This window comes from Bos taurus, chromosome 23, assembly GCF_002263795.3.
Source record: "Bos taurus isolate L1 Dominette 01449 registration number 42190680 breed Hereford chromosome 23, ARS-UCD2.0, whole genome shotgun sequence".
In the NCBI taxonomy this organism is placed as follows: domain Eukaryota; kingdom Metazoa; phylum Chordata; class Mammalia; order Artiodactyla; family Bovidae; genus Bos; species Bos taurus.
The window spans coordinates 18,786,535-18,808,891 of NC_037350.1; the positions used below are offsets into that span (position 1 = coordinate 18,786,535).

A 22,357-nucleotide genomic window follows, 5' to 3' on the forward strand; every position below is an offset into this window, starting at 1 on the left:
TCCATGCACCTGTTTGACTCCTGGCCAGGTTAATGCCTTTCTTTCTTTCTCTTTGTGTTTCTGTCTCTGTTTTCTCTCCCTCTCTCCTTTTCTGCAAAGCTCGAAGCCGGTACTCGCTCCGCTGGGTTGCACCACTGGCAAGCTGATGGGCCGCCCGCAGGCTTGCAGGTTGCGATTAGCTCAGACTCCTTTATTTCTTTCAACTTGGGAGGAGGGAAGGCTTTGTTTCTCAAGCGAATGGCAGGAAAGGGCTCTCGGGTCCTAAGGCCTTCACCTTTTCTGCCACAGACGGACTCCCGTAGGGGTGAGTAGGGAAAGCAGGGGTGGGGTGCGGGGGACGGGAACCTCCAGAGTCTTGGGAAAACCACGTGACCCTTTCTCATTCCGACTGCTGTTATTATTGTCATGAATCACATGGTATTTATTGGGGAATCTGCAGAGTGTAGAATTGTAGTGATCACTTCCCTTTACTGGAACGACTCCCTCCTTTAGGCAAACGTCAAGTGAGGACACGGGATAGATAGGATGAGGCAAGCACAGAGGGTAACCAGGGCTGATGCAGGGTCACAGGGACAGTGTTGGATGGTGCTGAGTTAGTTCTGGTCCTCCCTTATGTATTTTAGACTGAGTCTGTTTTTGTCTTACATGGGGCCAAGGTGACACTTTGCCAGGACAGATTTGTGCAACTTTGCCTCTGTTTAGGGTTCTTTGGGGCTTCTGTCTGTCCAACCCTCTGTGGCTGAAGCTGTTCGTCCTCTGGCTTTACCTGGAGGGAAAAAAAACCTCAGGGAGAGATGGCAGCTTTAGAGACATTTATCTCCAGCATTTTCTTTCTGAAGTGTATTCACTGGGAAAACGTTGACAATAACACTGGAAAACAAAAGCTGCCTAAATGGCATTTTATCATTTATCATGTGTAATATGGAGCAGCCAGGTTATTTGGAGGCAGTTTAATGATATCTACTGAAAGCATTTCCATGAACAAATATGACACAGCTTTCTCATTTCACGGAGGAGGCAGAAACTGGTTTATTATCCAGCCGTGTATTAATCTGAGGCCAAAGGTAGGAACGGGCTTCTGCTTGAAACTAGTTTAAACCTGAGCTTAGTCCAGTTTCTTCCTCCCACCCCAAACATCTCTATGAGTTGTTCCTGGCAGAGTAACATGGTGCCAGGGTGGGAGGGTCTGAGTAAACATGAGAGCGAAGAGAACAGAAAATCCCTCTTGTCAGCATGTAGCGAATCAGGAAGAAAGAACTAGATGTCAGCTGTCAGGGAACCAGAGGAGCCCTGCTTCCTCTGACCTTGCTCCTGGGTGTGGGGCTGCATCCACGCCCCGAGCACTGCTTGGTGGACTACGGGACCGAGTCTTCAGGAGTGAGCCCCGTCTCCAGTGCCCTTGGGACTGGTCCTAGGACACTGCTTGGATAGGAGTCTGTCTCATAGATTCTCAGGTGCCACACTGCATACTTTGTCTTGTTATTATCCCCCTCAATATCGAAAGGTGTCCCTAAGTTCCAGGACGCTATGTCTCTATAACATGGACAGCTAAAATATTAACCTCTGTTGCCATCTCCACGCAGTCCTGTGTTCACTTTTTGAGATGCTTTCCAGAATAGTTCCTGTTTTCTTTTACTGTAGAGCAATCCGTTCTCATCTCCCTAATCAAAACATTCTCATATGAGCTTGGGTGAGAAAGAATACAATTCATCACTTACACAGTAAGGGTGGAGATCCAGGCCCAGGTTTGAATCCCAACTCATACTCATATTAGGCAAGTTTCTCACTTCTTGGAAACTTTTATTATTTGTAAAACGGGGATATAATATTTAGCTGTTAGGGTTACTATGAGGATTAAATGAGATGCATAGGTGTAAAGTGTTTGGGCAGGCCTGACACACCATATGTGTGTCACACAGATTGTAGCTGACATTAAGGAGATAAAAGTGTTTTGTAAAAATTGTATGTCTATATATAATTTGTAGGCAAGCCCTGGCTTAAATGAATCAGTTGATAAAAGTCTAAACTTCTAAAGGAGTTATTTGCTTTTTGAAATGGATGGTCACAGAGTATATTTAAAACAAACAAAAAAAAAACTCATGAAATATTTAAATAAGTTATTACTATATAGCATTCATAAAGCACTTAACACAGTGCCTGACACAAAGAGTACTCAATAAATATTTGTCAGTACTATGATTATTCTGTAGACTATGAATTTTTATAGAGCTAAAAGGAACTGGGAGGCATTCACAAAAAGTCAGTAAAGCACTAAGACAAAATAACTATTCACTTATGATGTCAGAAGATAGAAAATGTTAAATTACACTTACACGTAATTAGGCATGCTAATGTTCTTTTCCAAGGGATCACAAGCGTAAAAGTCACCAGAAATATCTTTCAGAAAGGAATATTCCTAAGGAAATTCCATTTTATCTGAGAAGACCATTGCAAAGAAATACCACAATTTAATCTATTTAAAGACCTTCAGAGAATCCAGTTTTACAACTTCCTTTTTTGTTGTTCTTTCTTCGGAGTCATTTATCAAGTGTGGCTGCAAATGCTCACTTAATGAATCACAATGATGACAGTGACACTATACCATGTATAGCCTGTTGTTGTTTAGGCACTAAGTCGTAGCCAACTCTTTTGTGACCCATTGGACTATAGCCCGCCAGGCTCCTCTGTCCATGGAGTTTCCCAGTCAAGAATACTGGAGTGGGTTGCCATTTCCTTCTCCAGGGGATCTTCCAACCCAGGGATTGAACCCACTTCTCCTGCATTGACTGGTGGATTCTTTACCACTGAGCCACCAGGGAAGCCTGTATATATGTCCTGTTCGTGGTGGTGGTATTGTTCGGTCGCTAAGTCACGCCCGACTCTTTGTGATCCCATGGCTGTGGCACTCCAGGCTCCAGGCTCCCCTCTTCTTCACTATCTCCCAGAGTTTGCTCAAATTATATATTCTGTAGTTTCCCCCACATCCTTTATGGAAGCAAGGAGTAAATAAAATAAGATGATAAAGATATATTACATGCAATCCCTACTTTATTGCAAAGAAAGATAAAAAACCAGACATCTCAAAGTTTACAGGGGGCAGTTCCAAGATTCAGGAAATATGTCTTTAACCTTGAGTAGTCTTTGGTATTATAAGAAGAACAATAGCAGCAGTTATAAGTTTGCTGCTGCTAAGTCACTTCAGTCGTGTCCGACTCTGTGCAACCCCATAGACGGAAGCCCACCAGGCTTCCCCATCCCTGGGATTCTCCAGGCAAGAACACTGGAGGGGGTTGCCATTTCCTTCTCCAATGCATGAAAGTGAAAAGTGAAAGTGAAGTTGCTCAATTGTGTCCGACCCTCAGCGACCCCATGGACTGCAGCCTTCCAGGCTCCTCCATCCATGGGATTTTCCAGGCAAGAGTACTGTAGTGGGGTGCCATTGTCTTCTCTGGTTATAAGTTTATGGCTGAACAATAAAGTGTTGTCATGTAACTAACTAATAGGGTCGACCTTATTGTATTGAGTTTAGATTCTATCCAGCTGAATTATAGAAATCAAGCAGAAACCAGTCTAGAGAGATCTAATGCCAAGAAAGCTCTTGAGGGTTGGTTCCTCTCCCCACCATACTTACAGTGATAAATATGGCCTTATCACATAATAATTGGGATTTAAGTAGTGACCCCATGTAACAGTCCATGTAATTCTCCAAGCCAGAATACTGGAGTGCATAGCTGTTTCCTCCTCCAGGGGATCTTCCCAGCCCAGGGATTGAACCCAGGTCTCCCACATTGCAGGTGGATTCTTTACCAGCTGAGCTACCAGGGAAGCCCTATAACTGACTGATACGGTTGACCTTTATTGTACTGAGTTTAGTTCATATCCAGCTGAATTATGAAAATCAAACAGAAACCAGTCTAGAGGGATCTAGTGCAGAGGAAGCCCTTGAGGGATTGGTTCCTCTCCCCACCATACTTATAATGATAAATATGGCTTTATCACCTAATAGTTGGGATTTAAGTAGCACCCCTGAACACCCAGTGATTTTATATATTATCTCATTTCATCTTCAGTTCAGTTCAGTTCAGTTGTTCAGTCATGTCCGACTCTTTGCGACCCCATGAACTGCAGCACGCCAGGCCTCCCTGTCCATCACCAACTATCGGAGTTCACTCAAACTCACGTGCATCGAGTCGGTGATGCCATCCAGCCATCTCATCCTGTCATCCCCTTCTCCTCCTGCCCCCAATCCCTCCCAGCATCAGAGTCTTTTCCAAGGAGTCAACTCTTTGCATGAGGTGGCCAAAGTACTGGAGTTTCAGCTTTAGCATCATTCCTTCCAAAGAAATCCCAGGGCTGATCTCCTTTAGAATGGACTGGTTGGATCTCCTTGCAGTCCATGGGACTCTCAAGAGTCTTCTCCAACACCACAGTGCAAAAGCATCAATACATGATTATAAAAGAACCTTTACTCTACAGGGGTAGCCAAAGTTGTTTCTCACTGATTCTATTAAAGAGCAAGGTGTGTGGGAAGGCAGGGAGACTTGACAACAAACCAGACCTTGCATGGCTTCATCATTGTAATATTGTTATCACTCATGGCATTTTTGATGTTCAAAGCACTTGTGAGGCTTAACACAAAGATTATAATTACTTTTCTGGAGCTCGTTAAAAAATAGTATGTAGACACATAATTACTGACTTTCAAAATGTATTTTATGTAATTATACTCTTACGAAAAGATGTCTAGCTATTTATTGAATCTTATTCTTTGACTTATGAGTCAGAGTATGAGCTATTGTTAGCCTTCTAACGGAGACTTTACATAGGTTTATTCATTGCAAATAACTCCTCCCATCTCACCCATATAAGTTAAGTAACTTGTTTGGGTGGGTGGGTGAAACAGAAAAGAATACCTTTATTACTTTGCCAGGCAAAGGGGGCCACAGTGGGCTAATGCCCTCGAGACTGTGTGACCTGCCCTGGGGTGGGTAGTGAGGAATCTTATAGCATTCAAGGAACAGGGCATGAGTAGCTCATGGATGTTCTTCTGATTGGTTGGAGGTGAGGTAACAGGGAGTCAGCATCATCAACCTCCTGGTTCCAACCAGTTTAGGGTACATAGACCCTAGAAGTATCTTGTGTGCGTGCATGCTGAGTCCCTTCAGTCGTATCTTGAAAGTCACAACTCTTTGTGACCCTGTAGATGTAGCTGGCCAGGTTCCTCAGTCCATGGGATTCTCTAGTCAAGAATACTGGAGTGGGTTGCCATGCCCTCCTCCAGGGGATCATCCCAATCCAGGATCGCACGTGCATCTCCTGCGTTGCAGGCAGGTTCTTCACTGCTGAGCCACCAGGGAAGCCCTGAAGTATCTTAGATTAGCCTAAGTCTGTATTGCTCTTTGGCATTTTTTTCTGTGGTCTTGGTCATTGTACCCGTGGGCCTCTGTGATCCTTTTAGGAGGTTTCTTAGAGACGTAAGATACATGCATTAGATATACAGGATCATATATGTTGTCTGCCTTGGAGACCCTGGGAGAGGCCAATACAGATTATGTGGATGCTTTTTCTCTACAATTGTAGGGTTATTTTTACATAAGACAGCATTAAGAACTATAATCTTTTTGAAGATCTTTTCTTTCTGTTTAAGCAAGCAGTCTTGAATTTATTCTTTCAAAATACTTAAATATCAACAAATGCCACTTAATCAACTGTACAGGACCACTAAGTTGTCTCCATTTTTGTGACTGTTAGTTGCTAAACTATAATATTCCCAAAAGTCAGCAGAATAGGGCTTAGTCTGATAAAGTTCCTAAAAACTATTTTATTACTTCCACAAAATCTAGAAATTGCAGAGGAAAAACTCCATTTGATCACTCAAGGTCAATCGGCAGGATGGTTCATGTCATTTCAAAGCCAGCAGTGTTTGATATCATTCATTTTTAAATATCCCTTCTATAGCTGAGTTTCTGTCTGTTCCTCTGGTTTGAGGGTTTGAAACCAGCAGCTTCAGTAATGTGCCAAGTATGTGTGGACATTAATTTTAGCAGGGCCACTCTTAACTCACAGGAGGGAGTGATGCCTTCAGAGAGGTTAAAAGGAAAACTCCAGCAATTAAATCAGAAAGGTAAAACAACTATAATAAAACACTAGACCATCTACTTTTTACTACAGAACTATTCCTTTATTAAGACCTACCTGTTGGTAGACACACCTCTGCCATCTCAGCCACGGGCAAGTAATTAAGTTTAATAGGAGCCACTCTTATTTTGAAGAAGTTCTCTGTTTAAAGCCACAGAGGGGGAAGTTATTAAATTTAATGGACCCTAAACAAAGGCAAGCCCTGTGTTACCAAGTGACTATTCAATATTCTTCCCTATAATACTGACTGTGATTGGTTGGGTTATTTTTGCATTCTGTGAGTTAAAACTCATCTTGCTTTCTTTAGAAATAGGATATTTTCTGACACAAGCAGAGGGTATTTTTATCTTATTGCTGTAGACCCAGTTTCAAGGGCATCCTTGGACCTCAGCTGAGCATAATTTTTGAGTTTCTGATGCTGAGGATACAAGAATGATTTCCATTCCTACGAGATTGATTAGGGATAGTTGGCCCAGCTCACAAAGTTGACAAAACTTGGTTGTGTGACTAGTCACTGTTATTTGTAGCTAGAATGAGCTACCAAAGCACAGGATGAAACCTGGGTTCAAGGTTCAACTGTGGCCGTGTACGTGGTTCTTGTTGGTTGTTTTCGTTGAGGATTTATTTTTGATAACATGTACAGCCGCCCACACATGGAGAAAAGACTCAGTAATGAAAGCGATCTTGCTTAGGCGGGAATGGCAAAAACGTGGTTATGTATTTTAGTGAAAGATTTGCTGTAATCCCTTTCTTTTCATAGAAGTTTGGGTGCTTGAACCTAACTCGAGCAAAAGTATTAAAGTTAATTTTCGAATGACGCCGTGGCTTCTGTGGTTCACCGGGATCCACGTGAGGGTGGAGACAATTGAACTTGAGGAAACCTGAGTTTTGGTTTCATTGTCACTAAAGAGTCTTTGCATCTTTCTCAGATATGTCAGTTAATTTACTACACCTCCATGGTCTCGTGTAAGTGAGTTACTCAAGACTGTCCAGCCGCTTGTCTCAGAGGTTCTTCAGGGAGTATGATTGTGTCTGTCCAGGGATTTGTTGTTCTTAGGACTTTTGGTAAAGAAAGCTTGTCTGACCTGATAAATGTTAGTGGAAGAACTAAGTTATGTCATTCCCTTCAAAAGAGTAGAAACATACTATCATATATATTTGTTTTTAAACTAATGCTTATTTTTTAGAGCAGTTTTAGATTTCCAAAAAGTTGACCATAAGGTACAGAGTTACTATATCCCTCCCCAGCACCATCTGCACCAGCCCTTTTTTCTTGTCATTAACATTTTGCTTTTGTTTGGTACATTTGTTAACAGTTGACGAACCAGTATTTGGACATTATTATTAACTAAAGTCCATAGTTTACAATAGGGTTCACTCTCCGTGTTGTATGCACCTGTGGGTTTTGCCAAATGCTTAGTACCATGTATCCACCATTACAGAGTCGCACAGAATAGTTTCATTGCCCTAAAAAATCTCTGGTGTTCTACCTGCTTATCCCTCCCTACCTGCCCTCTTAACCCCTGGCAGCCACTAATCTTTTTCCTATCAGGATATATTTTTAGAATTTATTTTATTTTTGTGTGCTCTGGGTCTTTGTTGCTGCATGCTGGCTTTCTCTGGTTGTGGAGAGTGGGGGCTCTCTTTAATTGTGGTGCACGGGCTTCTCAGTACGGTAGCTTTTCTTATTGTGAAGCCTGAGCTCTAGGGCCCACAGATTTCAGTAGTTGCTGCATGCAGGCTTAGGAGGTGTGGCTCACGGGCTCAGTTGCCCCTGTGCATATGGAATCTTCCTGGACCAGGGGTCAAACCAGTGTCCCCTACATTGCAAGGTGGATTCTTAACTACTAAACCACCAGGGGAGCTCAATGTCTGTAGAGTTTTGTTTTTTCCAGAATATCATATAATTGGCATTACAGTATGTAGCCTTTTCAGACTGGATTATTTCACTGAGCGTTATGCATTTAAGGTTCCTCTGTATCTTTTCATGGCTAGATAGCTCATTTCGTTTTGCCACTGAATGATATTCCATTGTAAGGATGTTATTAAATTTTTAAAAGCATTCAGGCCATTCTCCCTGCACCTCTGAATACTACCACACTGTTTCCTTTTCCACTAATATTTTTTCCATTTAACACTTACTGAGCACCTACTATATGCCATAACTGTGCTAGGTTGTAAGAATACTCAAGAACATGTAAGACACAGGCTTGTCCTTGAAGAAGCTGACTTAGTGATATTTCTTTTTAGAAAGCATTTCATGCATTCCTGCCTGGGGGAACACTTCCTCTGTCTTAGCCATTGTCACCAAATGGCCCAGATTATGGCTTTCCTTATCTTTGGCTCATTTTTGAATGAAAACTTTCTTCTCATAGGAATGGTTTTGCTCATAGGAACGTTTACTATTTAGGTGGTTGTTCCTGTTGACTCAAGTACTGAACTGGCCCAGCTAAAAATAACAATCCATTTATGTGGCTACTTAGCTGCCTCCCCAAATACCCAACTCTCCTAGGTAACTGTGTTAGTCACTCAGTCGTGTCTGACTCCTTGAGACCCCACAGACTGTCGCCCGCCAGGCTTCTCTGTCCATGGAATTCTCCAGGCAAGAATACTGGAGTGGGTTGCCATTCCCTTCTCCAGAGGAACTTCCCAACCCAGGGATTGAACCCTGGTCTCCTGCCTCACAGGCAGATTCTTTACCATTTGAGCCTCAGGGAAGTCTGTCCTAGGTAAAGGATGCTGTTTATGTCCCAGGAATGCCTGGTGTTCTTCAAGTGTGTTGTGCTATTCCAGTTTGAGGCCAGCCCACTTTTCTGCACTGCTCAGACAGGGCCAGGCTGATCCTTCTCAGGCATCTTCTTCCCAACCATCCACTTTCCTCCAAACGAATCACTCTTTCATCCATTTCTCGTCTTTGTACGGACACACCTCTAATGTGTATGTATCTTCCTTTAATAATAATTAGATTACATGCTTTCACCCTCTCATAGGAGATCGGCGTCTTCAAGGACAAGCCTATGCCATATATGTTCTTAAGTATTCTTATAACCTAGCACAGTTATGGCATATAGTAGGTGCTCAGTAAATGTTTAATGGAACAAATATTCGTGGAAAAGATGACAGGGGAAAAAAGAAAGAAGAAGATAGGGAACTTCCCTGGCAGTCCGGTGGTTAAGACTTTGCCTTCCAATGCAGGGGCTGAGGGTTTGACCCCTGGTCAGAGATCTGAGATCACACATGTCACATGGCCTGGTTAAATTTAAAAAGAAAAAAGCAAACAAAATAAAAGGAAGATGGGCATGTGGGAGAAAATTAGAAGAAAGGGAAAAAGGAAAAAGAAGAAAAAAAGTTTTTATTCACCTAGGACAACAAATAAAGGGCAAAACAAGAGAAACTTTTATGACTGATAAGACAGGAAATAGCACAGTAAGAGTGTGCATGAGCAGTGTATATTTTTATCTCCAAGTCTCTCTGCAATGTGTTTCACATTTAGAACACATATCAAGACTGCATCTGTTTCCAGAACTCGCTGCTAACAGTTAGTAATCATGCCAAAACATACTTTAGGTCCAGCTTGAAACCAAATGATCAAATAGAGTTTTTGATTTCTAATTTAGAGTCTGACATTAATTATAGCTGTCATGTAATAAAGTGTCAAAGTCTTTTCTGAGAAAACGATAGAAATTGTATTAACTAAGCCATAAACTGAAGCAAAACTCTTTCTCAAAAACAGAGCAACAGATCTGGTTTGGACAACTATCATTTCTCATAAAGTCTTATCTTCTGAATTTTTTCTGTTCTCCCCTCTTCTTCCGGAGAAGGCAATGGCACCCCACTCTAGTACTCTTGCCTGGAAAATCCATGGACGGAGGAGCCTGGTAGGCTGCAGTCCATGGGTCGCAAAGAGTCGGACACGACTGAGCGACTTCCCTTTCACTTTTCACTTTGATCATTGGAGAAGGAAATGGCAACCAACTCCAGTGTTCTTGCCTGGAGAATCCCAGGGACGGCGGAGCCCGGTGGGCTTCCGTCTATGGGGTTGCACGGAGTCAGAACCGACTGAAGCAACTTAGCAGCAGCAGCAGCCTCTCTTCTTCTCCCCTTTTTAAACTCTTGTTGTATGATGAGATTTTGTGACATAAGACCTCACTGTCCTGGTCAGTGGTCTTTGGGCAAAACACACTTCCTCAGTGGCCCTCTTGAGGCCTGGCATCCAGAACCAAACTCTTTCATTCTCAGCCCCTGTTGGTGCTGGCTAAAGTGGCCTTGGTTCTTTGGTGACCATGTTACACTGTTTTCTTATATGTGCCTCTTTCTGTCAAGCTGCATTTCTTCCATTTTTTAACTTTTGCAGTTTTTTTTTTTTTTTAGATCCAAGTATGGAAATTTATGGTTATTCCTGTTGTGTGTGTTAATTGCCCAGTCATGTCTAACTCTTTGTGACCCCATGATCTGTAGCTCACCTGGCTTCTCATGTCCATTTCCAGGCAAGAGTACTGGAATGGGTTGCCATTTCCTTCTCCAGGGGATCTTCCTGACCCAGGGATCGAACCCAGGTCTCCTGGATTGCAGGCAGATTCTTTACCGTTTGAGTCACCAGGGAAGCCCACTTATTCCTGTTAAGTTTTGTGTTCTTTAATTCAGGTAATAGCTTCTGCCTGACAAGAACTTTGAATTTTTATTAATTTCATCCAATATATTAGTAGTAGCCTTTTGCTTTCTTTCCTACCTGAGATGTCTTTCCTCAGTTCATTTCAGCCATTTCAAGTCAGTTCAACAAATACTTGGTACATGACTTAAAATGTGCTTAGGCAGGCAGTGGATGAAAAGACATTGTCTCTGGCTTCAGGAAGACTTCAGTCTCATTCAGAAGACAGGATGGGAATATGACATGGTTATATGATGATACCAGCCCACATGGATGCCAGAATACGCAAAAAATGCTCAGGATTTTAGTGAATGGGGATCTCTTTTGACCCCTGCATAAACTTAAAGTCTTCTCTTTGAGGAAATTAAAAAGCATTTCCATTCTGCTCAGATGATATTTTTATTCCGAATTGCTTCGACAATTACATTTTCAGCTGAAAAAAAGATGACACTTGTTGACATGTGTGGTTTCATAATGTTTCTTAAGACAAGAATGTACAAGATCTTGTCTTTTCCCAGCTAGATTGAAGGCTCCCATAGGCCAAGGGCCTGGCCTCCTAATCCTTTGCTATCTGTCCAAGACTTCAACTAGATTGAAGGCTCCCCTTAGGCCAAGGAACTGGCCTTCTTACCCTTCTCTGTCTCTGTTACTCTCCCTCTGCTGTGCATGGAGGTGCTCATGGGAAGTTCTTGCCTGCAGAAGAGAGGTCAACCCCGTAGTCCAGGCTGCGTGCCTCAGGGTTGATTCTGCTCCGACCGTAGTTGTTGTTCAGTTGCGGAGTCATGTTCTTCGGGACTCCATGGACTATAACCTGGCCAGGCTCCTCTATCCATGAGATTTCTCAGGCAAGAACACTGGAGTGGGCTGCCATTTCCTTCTCCAGGGGATCCTCCTGACTCCGGGACCACACCCAGGTCTCCTGTGTTGGCTGGTAGTCTTTGCCACTGGGCCACCAGGGAAGCCCATAGTTAGGAATTGGCCAATAGATCTAGAAGTGGGTTTATATAGGAGACTGAGGACAATTGTCATTTACCCTGATTTCATATTCCATATACACAGATATGGTCCTTGCACATGATTATATTATAGAATTTTCCACTATCATCTTTTAAAGTGAAGGAATACAGTTAGCTATGTGCTGTAACATATATATGCACATATGCATGTAGTCATCTGTTCCCTACATTTAGATGAAGATACATGTAAATATCCTTGACTGGGTCTATTATTTGGGATATTAAAACATATCAGCAAGGCTACTACTTAATTTTTTCAGGAAAAATAGGACCATTGAAACCCCCATGTTTCAGTATTACTTTGTTACTTTGTTGAGCATTGACTTCTCTGTGCTGTGCTTACTCACTCAGTCATGTCTGACTCTTTGCTACTCCATGGACTGTAGCCCGCCAGGCTCCTCTGTCTGTGGGGATTCTCCAGGCAAGAATACTGGAGTGGGTTGCCATGCCCTCCTCCAGGGAATCTTCCCAACCTAGGGATTGAACCCAGGTCTCCCACATTTTGGGTGAATTCTTCACCGTCTGAGCCACCAGGGAAGCCCATGAATACTGGAGTAGGTAGCCTATCCCTTCTTCAGGGGATCTTCCCAACCCTGAAATCGAACCAGGGTCTCCTGCATTGCAGGTGGATTCTTTACCAGCTGAGCTAGCAGAGAAGCCCTTTGACTTTTTAGGAAGTATTAATTGATCACTGCTTGTAGAAAAAGGGAAAGAGAAATTGTGTGATAACATTAAGTTAGTTTTTAGATTTGTTAATACATAGAAACAGTTGTAAGGGGAACTTAGAAAGATGCATTTAAAGAGGTAACTAAACAGGTAAAAAGCTTTTTTATCATTTAAGTTTTATATGATAAAAGGCAGATGATGGTACTTTAGCTTGAGTTGTTCAAAGTCATTTTGGGGTAGTATTTTGTTTTGAACAATTTGTTTTCAGAAACAAACAAACAAACATATATTATTAAACTAGGTCAGAATATAAGTGAGTTGGTCTTAAGCAATGGCACTTCAGCTTGAGTTGTTCAAAGTCATTTTGGGGTAGTATTTTGTTTTGAACAGTTTGTTTTCAGAAACAAACAAATAAACATATATATATATATATATATTTTGATGTGGCTCTCAAGAAATTCAGGAATGTCTAGTTTATGAAAGTCATGTAAATTAAAAGTCTGCTCAAGTGACATTGTCCCTGAATATCTCAAAGGATTTCTTCACCAGGAAGGTGTCATATCTTTTCTAGAGAGACTTTGACCTTCAGCGACCAACTTAGAACCAGCCAAGCATGGTGGACTGGAGAAGCCCAATGTTTCTGTAGCCAAACATTGGCTACAGCTCTCTCCAACCCAAACGGTCACCATTCCAGCTCCCTGTTGTCATTAACAATAATGCTATCATTAATGGAATAATGATAACAAATATGAAGATGGTTATAAACACTCCACCCTATGGCAAGGAGAGCAGTGATTCATGATAAATCAACAATAAACCCACTGATGTGGTCACATCCACATGTAATTAAAAAGCACCCTTTCTAAATAACAACTACAAAGGAAATAAAACCAGGCTTGGAGAAAACAAAAAAGTCTGATAATACTATTGTGGTACTCATTATTAAAAATAGCAAACTTGTCAGCTCCCATACGATACCTTGGGAAAACAGTGATTCTCAGTATTACATAAAGGTATGTTGGAGAATTGACCTTAAAGATTCTGAAAAGGAGAGTTTGACCTCCTGGGTGGTTAGCAGAACAAGTTCCATTTTTTTCTGACCTTAGAATAGGTTGTCAAGGGTACCCTACCTTTGAAGCATTAACTGGGTCTTGGTTTTTGGTCCACTCTGACAAGCTCTTTTAATTGGTGCATTTAGACTGATGACATTTAAAGTGACTACTGATGTAGTTGGATTCACATCTACCTGTTCGTTACTCTTTTCTTTGTATTAGTGTCGTTCTTTATTCGATTTTTTCTTCCACTCTTTTTCCGCCTTTTGTGGTTTTGAGTGTTTTATTTGATTCCCTCTTCTCTCCTTTCTTAGCGTATCAGTTCTGCTTCTTTTTTAACCTTTTTTTTTTGGTCATTGCCCTAGAGTTTGCAATATACATTTGTGACTGCTCCAGCTCCACTTTCAATAACATTATACCACTTCATGGGTATTATGAGTACCTTGCAATCTATAAACATTTGCGTGTAGGATTTGTGTAAACATAAGTTTTCAACTTCTTTGGGTAAATGCCAAGGAGTCCAAATACTGGATGGCGTAGTAAAAGTATGCTTAGTTTTGAAAGAAACCACCAAATTGTCTTCCACAGTGGCGGAACATTTTGCATTCCCACTAGCAGTGAATGAGATTTCTCATTGCTCACATAATCTCTGTGTGCCTTTATATTTAAAGTGAGTTTCTTGTAGATAATGTCCAATTGGGTCTTGTTTTCTGATCCACTCTAACCATCTCTGTCTTACCTGATGCCTTTAAACTACTGACATTTATTGTGATTATTGATATACTTGGATTGGTTTCTCTTTGAAGGGTGAGTAAAGTTTCAAATACCCTATTTAATCTAGCAAATGATTGAAACTTTTAAATTTGGGACATGCACCTCCAAAGAGAGTAGAACCCAACAGTGATAAAAGTAGCAGTTGTTGAGTAAAATTGTGTTGAATTAACTTGGCTTATCAGAAAAACATTTCTTGAAAGGCCCAGGCATATGGCATAGTGATTAAACTCTCAGAGCATCATTGGAAGTGTGTTGGAAACAGCGCTTGGCTGGGAATTGAGGAAACTGGCGTTTAATCTTGGATGTACCTCTGAGTTCTTAAGCAAGTCAGTTAATTTCCGTGGGTTTTAGTGTCCTCAGGTGTGAGGTGAGTTAGTTGGGCTAGATATTCATAAAGCTTTGAATGTCTGTGATACTAAAATAAAATACTAAACTGGATATTGCCACCCATAATAAGAATAAAGGCTTGGATAATACTTGATTTATGAACTAAATTTATAGAAATAACTGCTGCAGATGTCAAGGAAAGCTTTGTCTTGTACTTCACTTGATTCTGATGAGAAGCAACATGAGATAGGTTAATTAATGCCAAAGTGCATTCAGCCCTTACCCACAGCTGAGCTTCTGTGCGAGGTGCAGCCTCAGATATGTGCATGTGTGTCAGGGTCTGCAGACAGATTTTGAAGCCCTAGCTTCAATTGAGAATTAAGGAACTTTATTTCATTGACGTTTTACACATCCTTGCATGGCTGTATGCAGTGTATCTGTGTTACACCTCTTTACTTGACGATGGTTATAATGAAGTGCACTTTCTCTCATTGGAGAAATGAGAATCTTGTAAGCTAAAGGTTATTAAAACAAAAGAGCAGGTGAATTCTGTTAATAAGTGAATACATGGACTCAGAAGACCAGACCTTCTATATTGAAGAAATTAGATATATTTAGAGATTATATATTTATGATTTATTTAGACATTTATATTTATGACAAATATATTTATATTTATGACATATATATTTATAACAAAATTCTGTTTAGTGAAATATTGCTATCACAGTTTCTTATGTCCATGTGATAAAAACTTTACTAATATGGTGATAAATAAGAGAAAAGCTCAGAAAGCTTTTTCTACTGGTATATGATGTGGTGATTAAACATTCAGTTTTTGGAGCCAGGCCTCTTCACTCACTAGCTGTGTGATCTTGGGGTTATTACTTAGCTTGTCTGTGCCACAATTTTTCCATATGTAAAATGGGCTAATAATAATAATACTACCACCAACCTCAAAAGGTTGAGGACTGAAAGGTAGCTAATATATGTAAAGCCCTTAGAATAATGTCTGGCACACAATACATGTTAGCTATTACTAGGTAAGGGTAGGCAGTTGAAAATAAGAAAATATTATCTACGGACTGTGCTATGAAAAAAATAAAGTAGGGTGACCTGATGAGTAGGGTGACATTTAAGCTGAGACCCAAATAGCCAGGAAGCGTAGCCCTGCGTGATCCCCCCAGGCAGTGGGGAAGGCTAGTGCTCCTGCCCTCACAGGGGAGCAGAGTGCCCAGTGGCTGCAGATGTAGCAGATAAGATGTGTCAGAGAGATGGGCTTCGAGTCATGTGGGGTCTTGATGATCGGGATTAGAAGTTTGGATTTGCAGGGACCTGCAGTGATGAGCCACCAATAGATTTTAAGCATGGTCAAAATATAAACGTGTTTCTATCTTCCAAAGGTCACTTTGGCCTTGTGGGGGAGAATTGTGTAGGAAGATGAGGGACAGAGCAAGAGCGTTGCTGGGAGGCTGGGGTAACAAGATGGTGGCGTGTGCTCAGCCTGGAAGGGTGGGGATGGAGAGACTATGGATTCGGGGTGGTGGGGGGGAGTGGTATCTGCCTGTATCATCAACATGTTTTAATCATACTTCCCCCCGCCCCCATCATTCATTTACTTTGAAAGGAAGAATATTGCATCCTCTAAAACCTAAATGTTTATACACTGTTCCTATACCCTGGAGTGAATCGGTCATTCAGGAATTGCTTGATTTATTAGGTGAATACAGAACCACCCACCTGGAAAATTCAGGCCAGCAATCCACTCTGAGAGCTGAAATGTTTGGTTTGGTTGTTTTCATTGACACATTAATCTGATTATTTCCAGTAGCTCCCTTTCCTTGGCACCGTGCAAACCCTGATTGCAGTGCAATGAAGTGCAATGATGAGATTAATTAGGGGGACTGACCAGCATTGTATTTTGAACTCTTAAAATGTAGATAGTGTGTTTATCTTTCATTGCCTTTATCTACTGCTAAGTCACTTCAGTCATGTCCGACTCTTTTTGACCCTATGGAATGTCGTCAGCCAGACTCCTCTGTCCATCGGATTCTCCAGGCTCTGTCCATGGAATTCTCCAGGCAAGAATACTAGAGTGGGTTGCCATGCCCTCCTCCAGGGGATCTTCTCGACCCAGGGATTGAAATCCAGTCTTTTGAGTCTCCTGCATTGGCAGGCAGGTTCTTTACCACTAGCACCACCTGAGAAGCTCTATCCATTGCTATATATGGCTTTTAAAGACGGAATGAAATGCTATACTGGGGTTATTAGATGATCATATAGAAAGCGTGTGGCAACAACCCTGAAGGGAGGAGACCCCTGAGCGAGGGGCTGGGGCTCGTTACATCAGGCTTGCAAGCCCAGCTCCTGTATCTGAGACAAGGAAAGCTGGGTAAGACACCAGCATTTGTCCTCCCTGGAAATGGAGTCAACCACCCCACACAGCTGCTTCCCAGAGGACTGAGAAATAAAGACATGGCTTAAATTGGGAATAACTTGAGTTGATAAGAGGTGAGGGATTTGTTCTAAGCAGAATCTCAAGCACAAGCTAACGTTAACAGAGGAATCTTCAAATAGCTGAGACGCTTATATTGCCATTGTAGTCAGTGATCACTCCCTTCTCAGATATCTTCTAACTGAACCTTAAAGAAAGAGTCTTCTCTCCCTCTGCCCCCAAACCTTCCATCTGTGGTTCTAGAAATTAGCTTCCAGATCTTACAAAGATAAGAGCACTTCTTACATTTCCTGTTTGAAGTCACAAAAATCCTGCTGTCTGTGGATACCAGTGACCTCTTCTTCCTGCCATGCCAAAGGACAGAGGGAAGCATCCTAAAACCGTTACCACAATTTATTAGCTTATTATTATTATTTTTTTAATTATTTTCTAAGAGAACTTATTTTAATTTTATTTATTTGGCCACGCCATTACAAGGCATGTGGAATATTAGTTCCCTGACCAGGGATTGAACCTGAGCCCTCTGCCTTAAAAGCACACAGTCCAAACCACGGGACCTCCAGGGAAGTCCCTTGTCAGCTGGTTTTAAAGGAAAGGAGTGCAGTAAAATCAGAATCTGGGGAGCATATTTCTCAGTGACCTAATTACTTAGAATTTCTTTGATGGATTTATATGGAGTCTTGGAAGGTCAAAGAACTCAAAATACAGTACAATTCAAAGGGCATCAGCATTGCATAGGATGGGATGATAGAATCATTCCAAGGGCTCTGAAAACATGATGGATTGGAATTCCGGATAACAGGTGGGCTCTTCTGTTAGCTTTGGAACCTAGTTCTTACCTTCCTCTCTGGCTTTGTCTAGACATGGCCCAAGGAGAATGGAAGCCAAAAGACTCAGTGTAAGGAGGATGCAAGACCAGAGGGAGAAACAGCAAATAACAGGCCACTGGGAAAAAAATAGTCACTTTTTAAAAAGAATAAAACTTAGAGACAACATGGTTTAGAGTGAGGGCTGTTTTCACCCCAGAAGCCAGGAGGTCTGACTACTGATGGTGCGGCTTGCTTCCTCATCAGATGAGGGGTGGTCTTGACCAGGCTCACGGTTCCCTCCAGTTTCACGGCTTTGGCCCTGTTCTTTTTTGCTACAACTCTGCAGTATTATGTTGAAAATCACTGGGGCTTCTCTGGTGGTCCGGTGGTTGGAGACTCCATGTGCCAATGCAGAGGACATGGGTCAATCCCTGGTCTGGAAAGATCCCACATGCCCCAGGGCACTTAAGCCCATGCTCCTAGATCCTGTGCTCTGCAACAAGACAATAGCCGCCACTCGCCGCAACTAAAGAAAGCCTACATGCAGCAATGAAGATACAGCACAGCCAAAAATAAATAAACTGATAAATTAATGTAAATGAGTCACTACAAAAGTGGGTAAGGAGATATATAACTAGACCTCTATTTAGGGACATTGATTGGCACTAGAAAGTTGGTGATTGATCTGGTTGTATTTCAGCCCCAACTCAGATCCTCTCAACTAGTATGTAAAATGTCAGCTTGAAGCCATAGCTTCTGCCCTGGGTCCCTGCAGGTGGCCACCTGGCATTGCCCTGCTATGTGCCATGTCCTTCGGTGCCTAAAAGAGGAAAAAAAAAAAAACACAATTTTACCAAAGCAAACCCCACCCAAGGGTCTTCCTTCTAACATTTTAATAGAGATAACATTTCAAATTGCAAATAACAGAACTTCTAGTTAGAAGGTGGGAAAAAAATCTGAAAGTTTGTGAAAGTCGAAAAAGCAAGGACCAAGTAAGGTTATGCAGATGGCAAATTGCAGCCATTCACACGGAGGTAAAACTTCGGATACTGAAAAATATGGCAAGTATGCTCTAACAAAAAGAACAAATAGGCAGGTTAGTACTGAGGGAATCGGGAAGAACAAAGAGATCTGTACAAATAACCCTGCAGGTTGGGACTGTAGATTTCAGCGGCATCACTCTGGGTATGACGAGTACCGTGGCCCACTGCAGTCTGAGGATGAAGAGACTCTAGCAGCTCATCTGGCTCAGGGGATGGTGGCCTGAAGGCTGGGTTGACCAGGAGACACGGAGACCCTGAAACCAGGAGATGCAGGCGCCCTGAATGATGAAGAAAAACTGAAGACACCACCAGGAAGAAGGAATCGTCCTCGTGATGGGGAAGCTTGAAATCTTCCGCCACTCTCGTTCAGCAACTGGAGGAACAAGAGAAAACTGAAAAGACCCAGGATGCTCACGTCATCAATAACCGTGGCTTTTCCAGTGGCAGAAATGAAAGCCTGTGGATAAGGACCTCCCTGGTGGTCCAGTGGCTAAGACTCTGTGCTCCCAATGCAGGGGGCCTGGGTTCAGTCCCTTGTCAAACACCGCAACTAAGAGTTGACACGGTGCAACTCTAAAATCCTGCATGCTGCAAGGAAGATCGGAGATCCCTCGTGCCGCAACTGAGACCTGGCACAGCCACATAAGTAAATATTGAAAATAAATAAATAAAGCCTACAGTTAAAGAACACCGTGTTACAACAAATTAGGTGCAGAGGCAAACGGGAAGGGTTATAGCAACTATATCCAAAGGTGACAGTAAAAATAAGGGTACAAAACCCTCAGGATTAATAGTGATAATATTTAGACAGCGTTTTAAATCTATAGAAAAGACTTTCACAGACATCCTCATGTAACCTCACAGCAGCTCACCAGGGTACAGATGTTGTTGTAGTCCCTGTTTTGCAGCAACTAGGGGTTCAGGGGCATTCAGAGACTTGATCTCTAGGTCACACGGGGAAAAAGGGGGAGATGAAGCCTCAACCCCGAGTTTCTGGGCTCCAAGTGTGCTTTCCCCACCGTGCATGGTCATAGGAGTCTCTATGTCAAAGCCAGATTTTGCTACAAAAGCCTGTTGAGTGTCCTCAGGGATTATTTTTTTTTTTTTAAATCACATCCAGTGTATTCTCAGGGAACATAACACCAGTCTTCCTTACTAAGTAGGCAATATCCATGCTGGAAACAGATCAGATAACCCAAAATAAGGTAAAATTTACCAGATTCCTACCAGAAGCAACAGTGAAAATAATCTACCTTCTGATTTTTGTAAATCTACCTTTTATTGTAGAGATTTAAAAATGCATATATTAATGAAATTTTAAAACCTGAAAAGTATATATTTTTATATGTGGGCAAAGAAACTTAAGCTACTTAAATCATGCAATATATCCTACCCTGCAAGAGCTGGAAAGATGGATATAAATATTGTTATTTTAATTTCAGATAGGTCAGGTCAAAACAATTCTCTGAGAGTCTAGAGCAAAGAAGAAAAAGAAATAGCTTACATCATATCTCTCATTGAACGTATGACCTTAAAGTGAAGTTGCTCAGTCGTGTCCGACTCTTTGCGACCCCATGGACTGTGGCCTTCCAGGCTCCTCTGTTCATGGGATTTTCCAGGCAAGAGTACTGGAGTGGATTGCCATTTCCTTCTCCAGGGGATCTTCCCAACCCAGGGATTGAACCCGGGTCTCCCGCATTGTAGACAGACACTTTACCGTCTGAGCCACGACCCTAAAGTGAATTTTAAACCCCTTTCCTGCTAAATTTAATGGTGAAAAACTCTTAAAAAGCTAATAGTGTTCGCATTTTCTTTTGGCTTTCTTGCAAACTATTGTCAACAATTATACTTTTTTTTTTTTTTTTTACTACATTTTCTAATCAGCACATTGTATCTAGAGGGGAACCAGGTATTTTTCACACAGTAGACATACCTCATTAAAAGAACCGTAATACTCTTTTCCACCTTTCTTTAGAACAGTATTTCTAATAGAATTTTTTAAGGTACTTTTGGAATTCTCAAGGTTTTGTAATGTGTAGCTGAATCAAAATTTTAGAGCTGGGGAACAACAGAGACAGTTGAGTCAACTGAGGTCATTTTACGATGAATGTGGGGTCGGGGAGGAGAAGGGGCTCCACCACCACCACCCCGCCCATTAGGTGCAGTGCTGTCTCCAGAACCTCAGCCCGACTGCTTCAGGGCTCTAGAATCCTGTTCTCCTTCGATGTTTTTTTTTTTTTTTTTTGTGGCTGTACTGGATCTTCGTTGCAGTGTGTGGGCTATCCAGTTGTGGAGCTCGGTTTACCCCTCGGCATGTGGGATCTTAATTCACCAAGCAGGGATCAAACCTGCACCCCCTTCATTGGAAGGTGGATTCTTAACCACAAGCCCAGCTGGGAGGTCCCTCCTGCTACATTTCTAGTAGGCCACTGACCCTTGTTTGATGTTGTTGCTGTACCTGGCCATTTTGATCTGAAAAAGATATCCATGAATTATCTCCTTTGCCCCCTTCATCTTTTCACCCTCAAATTAAATCCTTATGAAGAGACTCAGTAGACTTAGCCCGACATCTGTGACAGCACCGTCTCTCTTGACCAGTTATCAGTTGTCTTCGACCACATCTAGCGGGGACTCGGTGGACAGTATTCCCAGGCTGGGGAAAATAGGGCTCAGGTTTGGGGCAGGCAGAGAAATTCCGCTGTTGGAGGAGCTACCGTTGGACTATTTGTTGTGTTTTTGTGTGTTTCTCTCAAGGATACTGAGCTGACCAGGCCCTCTCTCTCTCTCTCTCTTTTTTTTTTTTGGTCATCAAAACAAGTAGCTCCTCTCAGACACCTTAATACATAATTAGGTGTGTCTGTTTACACTTGGGAGACAGCGGGCTTCATGTCCTAAAGAAATACAAGGAGTCTGGGAGCAGCCACAAACAGATGTTGACATTATCCATTTGTGGCGAGTTTATTACTATAGCACCAGGAGTAAACATTGAGGATGAAACCCCTCTGCAGGGGTGGGTGTGTGTGTTGAGAGGGTAATGTTATCGAGCAGAGTAGAAAGTGAAAGGAAGTCCTTTTTTTTTTTCTTTTTCTTTTTTTTTTCCGATCTGCTCTAGTATTTGTTTATCTCCTACAACAAGGAAAATTTCACTATTTGGCTTTGGCTGTTTGAAGGCTTTTGCCAAATGCTTGACAATCTGTAAGTTTTGATTTGTGTCAAAAAACCCACTTTGAGAACAAGGTTCTATGTAAGTAAGATGTGTTTGTTTTTGTTTAAATCACTCAGAAGAGAAATCATCTCTTGTCTATTGTGAAAAGAGAGTTTTCAATCAAAGGAAAATTCTCCATATTCTAAAATATACAAACGGCTCTTTGAAATGGATGCCAAATCAAACTCTGAAAGGGACATTTCTCTTGCAGAAGTTTTGAGTTA

General features: G+C 41.9%; 1 protein-coding gene across 6 annotated transcripts in view; it reads left to right on the top strand.

The window, feature by feature from the left end:
• RUNX2 (RUNX family transcription factor 2) overlaps positions 1 to 22,357 on the top strand; it is a 351,735-nt gene that overhangs the window by 192,729 nt on the left and 136,649 nt on the right. The gene's annotated exons all lie outside the window — the stretch shown is intronic.